We start from the raw sequence: 5,770 nt of genomic DNA on the forward strand, positions 1-5,770 counted from the left end.
AATTAAATCTAGCCTGGTTACAAGGAGGCCACATTACCACATAACAAGTTGGTGTGTCACTCCAAGTTTCCAGATAGCTAAATTTGGCTCGAAATCGAATAAGACATCCAATTTCATTCAGTTTCGAATCCAGTTCTGAGTTATAATCTATATATTCTTTCAAAGTTTTAGTGTTAAATATGTCAACTTAATGGATTGTATTCTAGTTAGAGCAGATTAATAATATATTATTGTGGTGATTTATAAAAAAAAAATTAAACAAGAATCAAATGATTAATGCTAATTACAAATTTCAATGACTACACTTACAAATAAACCTTGTTACTAAGCTTTCAATTACTACATTCGTTCGTTCGCTCTAAGTGGGTATTTGGGTATTGATGTGAAATACCCAGAAGGTCAGATGCCTCTTCCTCCTTCGAACGTTGATGACGTTCAGGGTTTGTTAGTTGTTATAGCTTTGGGCTAGGCCGATAGGGTGTAGCACCGTACTCGGGCCACTTCAGGACACAGTCCATACATGGACACGAAAAGAAATTTTTTAAATATTTTTTTTTGTTTGTGTTGATTTTCATTTCAATATATTTTTTTTATATGTTACTTTCTCCATAGAAAACGATACTACTATTAGTCGTAACAATAAAATAAAATAAATTAATATAATAAAAATATAGAGAGAATTATAAAAGAAAATTATGAAACAATAATGGAAAACAATAATTAAGTGTGTCTTGTGTGTAGGACCCCAGTGGCTCAGCGGTATGTCTGCGGACTTACACGCTAAAATCCAGGTTTCGATACCCGTGGTGGGCAGAGCACAGATAGCTCATTGTGTAGCTTTGTGCTTAATTCAAAACAACAACAACAACTAGTGCGTAGTGGTCAGCTTGTGTAACATTCCTTAAATACATGTTAAAAGGGGAGGTATTTAAGACTATTTACATCATGTACGTGGTGGTATCTGTCGAGATCACACATTAAGTTATTCTTAGGTCAATCTTATTATGGCCTAGCGCGCGTTAAGGCGTGCGACTTGTAATCTGAGGGTCGCGGGTTCGCGCCAAACATGCTCGCCCCTCCCAGCCGTGGGGCATTATATTGTACGGTCAATCCCACTATTCGTTGGTAAAGAGTAGCCCAAGAGTTGGCGGTGGGTGGTGATACTAGCTGCCTTCCCTCTAGTCTTACACTACTAAATTAGGACGGCTAGCACTGATAGCCCTCGAGTAACTTTGTGCGAAATTCAAAAAAAGCAAACAAATTTCTTATTTGTGTGTAGATAAAAACAGAAATTTTAAGCTAGAGTGGGCGGAATATTTTACATTCACCGTTAAAGGAGGTAAATCTTTTATATATTACCTGCAACGTGTTACTCAGTCATTACAAAGCCAGTAACTTGAAACAACACTGTGAAAAAATCACAAAAAAACGTATCGTCTGATTATCCACCTAAATCATAATTACAGATAAAACAAGTTAACTGTGTTAAAATCATCAATAAATAGCCAGCAGACACTGTTTACAATGTTCAGTAAGGAAGTTGATACAACGACTGAAGCTAGTTTTGTTATATAATGGAATATTTCTCGTACTAAACGCCCATATTCTGATGGTGAATTTGTTAACAAGAATACAGCTGAAGTTACTGCAGTGTCACTTTCAAATAACAAAACTTCAGTGATTAACAGCACAACCAGTAGCTAGCTTCACGCCACACTAAAGAGAGACGTATCTCCCAGATCAGTACTGAAGTCGCACGCAAAATGATTTAAAGAATTCTCTTGCATTCAGCTGGAGCCCTTGACGATCTACAGACATACAAGACAACTCACAACTGGCGGTATTTATTCGTTATGTTTCCTCTGATGTAACTGTGAAAGAAATGTTGGACTTTCTGGCACCAAAAAAAACAACTCGTGGTGTTGACAGTTTGACAGAACAAATACTGATATTCCACTGGGTAAACTCGTCAGTGTGCAACAGATGTAGCACCTGCAATGGTGGGGAAAAATGAAGGATTAATTGCACTTATGAAAAGTGATCCCAGCTTTACAGAGTTTCTCCTTGTTCACTGTATTATTCATTGTGAACATCTGGCAGCCAGGTACTTCAAGCATGATATATTGCTTGATTTCTAACCAATACAAACTGAAGAAAGACAACAATAAAATGTAACATAATATTATTGAATATTTGCATATAGTAACTAAGGAGACGAAATCTTAAAGTAAGAATCGAACTGTGCGAAGAAAGAACTAAATTTTATAGTCAAAAGTTTCTCACCTTGCATTTCATGGGTACTTCGACTAGTACAATTTGTAGGTACAACATTTACAAACAAAATTTCCAAAGGTAATAAAATTGTAATTAAAATGTGTAAAATATTTATTATATGGTTCAAAGTTTCGCCGGTTCAGTAAACACTGTAGGACAGTGGTTCCCAACCAAATAACATATTGTTTTTGTTGTTCAAAGTTTCGCCGGTTCATGTAGGGTTTATGCAACTTTTAGTTTGTTGTAATATTTTTTTCTTTTCCAAATGTTTTGTTTTTGCTTTATACATATCAATAAAACTAATTATAAAATTTGTTTTAATCAAATCTTCAATCTTATTCTTAAATAAATAAATAATTACTGTGAGGTGTTCGAGAACATATTAAAATTTTTTTTAGAGGTGGGCCATAAAAAAAGGTTGGGAACCATTGTTGGTGGATCTGAGGTCGCAGGTGTTCAGTGCTACTGCTCATCCATTTTATGTCTGTCGAATTTCGTAACATATGTATGAAGGTGTTATTTGTGCACTTGCTCATAAAATTTTCTGTTCTCTTGTTATAAAGTTGTCAAGTTTTGAATGTGGTGTTAAATTTATCTTAGTTTAGACAATAACACAAATGGTAGGCCTAACTACATGTTTGCCTACAAACTACACTATTTCGGCTACCGTACGTTACTGTATAATGTACACATGCATTTTACTATTTATTCATTGTTTACATTTTTGTTGTGTTTCTTAAAACATAGAAAGTAAATGAGAAATACGTTAATTTCAAGGGCTCCATGAATTATAGTTTAACACTTACGAAAATTGGGGCCTAATAGGCCCCAGAGCAACTTGAAAGGTTATTAATATTAGGCTAATAATTTTGTATTTAAATGAAATTCCCATTAACTGACCCTATCCCTTTATATTTTAAGGAGCAATAATATTTTGACTTTTCAGACATTTGCGAAATAATATTTAATTTTTTTTAAAACATCCACTAAAGGGTATTTTGGGGCCTATTAGGCCCCAGATCAAAAAAACATAAAATGACTTTATTTATTTCCTGAATAATTCTAGAACAGGCCTGGGCAACCGAAAAAGCAAATTATAGTAAAAATATATTAATTTTACAACTTCTTTTCAAAAAATGGATATTTAGGATAATAACTCTACTCAACAATAATTTTAGACGGTCCTGATTATTGCCTAGTTTGCCCACGCCTGTTCTAGAACATTCTAGAAACTTTACAGAAGTATTTAGAATAATCTAGAATATTCTAGAAGAATCTACAAATCCTATATATACAGGAGCTGAAATCTTCAAACCGTGTCAAAAATGATATCTCTTGATAAGCTGTACATTTACTGACAAAACCATCCGACGATGAAAGTGAACATGATAATTTCGAAGACTACTCTGAAAGTTGTGATGATGATCCTTCTGAAGCCGAAAATGATGAACAAATCGCTCCGTACCCTTCTGAAAGTGAAGAAAGTAATCAAGAAGATCTTACTACGATGCCAGTGAACGAACTTTTGTCCAAAGATAAGAATTTTAGTTATTCAACAACACCTTCAAGGATCAACAGGAGAACCGCAGCTCTCAATATATTCAATGGGAACCCAGGCATTACAAGGCAAGCTGCTCCAAGAGTCTCTACACCATTCGAAACATTCAAAATTTTCATTTCTGATAATATGATGGAACAGATCATTCACTCAACAAACACCGTCATGAAAGAACCAATTTTTGAAGAAGACCTCTGGAAATGGATCGCAGCTAATCTTTTCCTTGGAATAAGCAAATCCAAAAATGCATCGATAGACGAAATGTTTTCAACCGAATTCGGTTTGCCATTTTTGCGAAAACTGATTACACAAGACAAATTTTAAAAAATGTGCTCAAAAATCAGATTTGACATCCACTCTCAAAGAAATAGAGAAATCAAAGATGCCGCCATCTCTGGAGTCTGGAATTTTTTCATTGAAAATTGCAAAAACAGTTACAACCCAAGCGAATACCTGACAGTGGATGAACAACTATGTAACGGAAATCAAGAACCTTCCTGCCTCCTGAAATAAATGCAAAATCTAGAGAGTTATCACCAAAGTTTTTCTACCATGACGACATCACTCTTCTCAGGCACTCAGACAAACCAGGAAAATATGTGCTACTACTGAGTTCTCAGCATCAGTCTGGTGAAGTAGAAGAGAATGGAAAGCCCGAAATCGTCAATCTTTACAATGCAACGAAGGCAGGTGTCGACCCTCTCGATCAACTGGTGAGATATTATACAACAAAGAGGCGATCAAAGCGCTGGTCAGTCTGCATATTCTATAACATTCTAGATCTTGCTGCGTACAATGCTTTCGTTCTATACTCGACAAAACATCCAGAATTTCTTCGTCAACATAAATCAAGAGCCAGAAGAGAATTTATACGGCAATTGGTGCTTGAAATCAAAGAAATTTACTGCAAAGATAATGACAAAACAACCTCATGTGAACCGCCTGCAAAGAGGGCAAAAAGAGGACGATGCCATTTGTGCGGCAGATCAAAAGATAGACAGTCGAAAATTGTTTGCTCAAATTGTAAAAAAAAAATGTTTGTCAGAGCCATTCTAAAGTTGTTTGTAATGAATGTTGCTAAATCACTGTGTTTCTATTGGAAAAATATATGGGGCCTGATAGGCCCCAAAATCACTAGTGGATGTAAATATTTTTTTCGTAGGAGTGTTAAAAAACCACGAGTATTTCCCAATCTTACAGTTTGTTTTTATCACTGTTAGTAAACGTGTATACCTTTAAACTTTAAATGCTTGTTTCTTAGCAGAATCTATTTGTTTACTTTAATATAATCTTAAAATATTTGTGGTTCTCTATTTTTATATTTTATATAATACACGCATATAGTGAATATAAATAAATATATATAAAAGGTTAAAGTCGTATGTACAGAATAAATCTACAGATGATAAAAAACTTGTCACATTTAAGATCTACACCGACAAATCATCATACACGTGATCTCGAAAAAAACCTTTTATTTATAATCTAGGTACAATTTCTTTATTAGATTTAAAGGATAAAATTTCGTTTTCATCACTCAACTTTGAATATCCTCTGAGTTTTCCCATTGCTACTGCTCACTTATCAGTTTTATTTTTGTATCATTTCCTTCTCTTTGGCGTACGTCATTTCATAACAACAATTGATTCAAGAGTATAGTTACACTTGAAACCAATAGAAACTGTGAAGAAAGGCAACAATAAAGTTAAACCACAAAATTACTGAGTATTTGCATATAGTAACTATGGAGACCAGACATTAAAGTAATAGCCGACTTTGAGGAGAAATAACAAAATTTTATAGCAAAACATTACCAACCTCACATTCCACGGATATTTCGACCAGTACAATTTGTTGGTTTAAAGTTTTGTATGAATACTTTTATTGTATATTTACATAAGATGATTCTAAAAATCTCAATCAACTTCTTGAAATAAG

The sequence above is a fragment of the Tachypleus tridentatus genome, unplaced genomic scaffold, assembly GCF_004210375.1.
Source record: "Tachypleus tridentatus isolate NWPU-2018 unplaced genomic scaffold, ASM421037v1 Hic_cluster_1, whole genome shotgun sequence".
Taxonomy (NCBI): domain Eukaryota; kingdom Metazoa; phylum Arthropoda; class Merostomata; order Xiphosura; family Limulidae; genus Tachypleus; species Tachypleus tridentatus.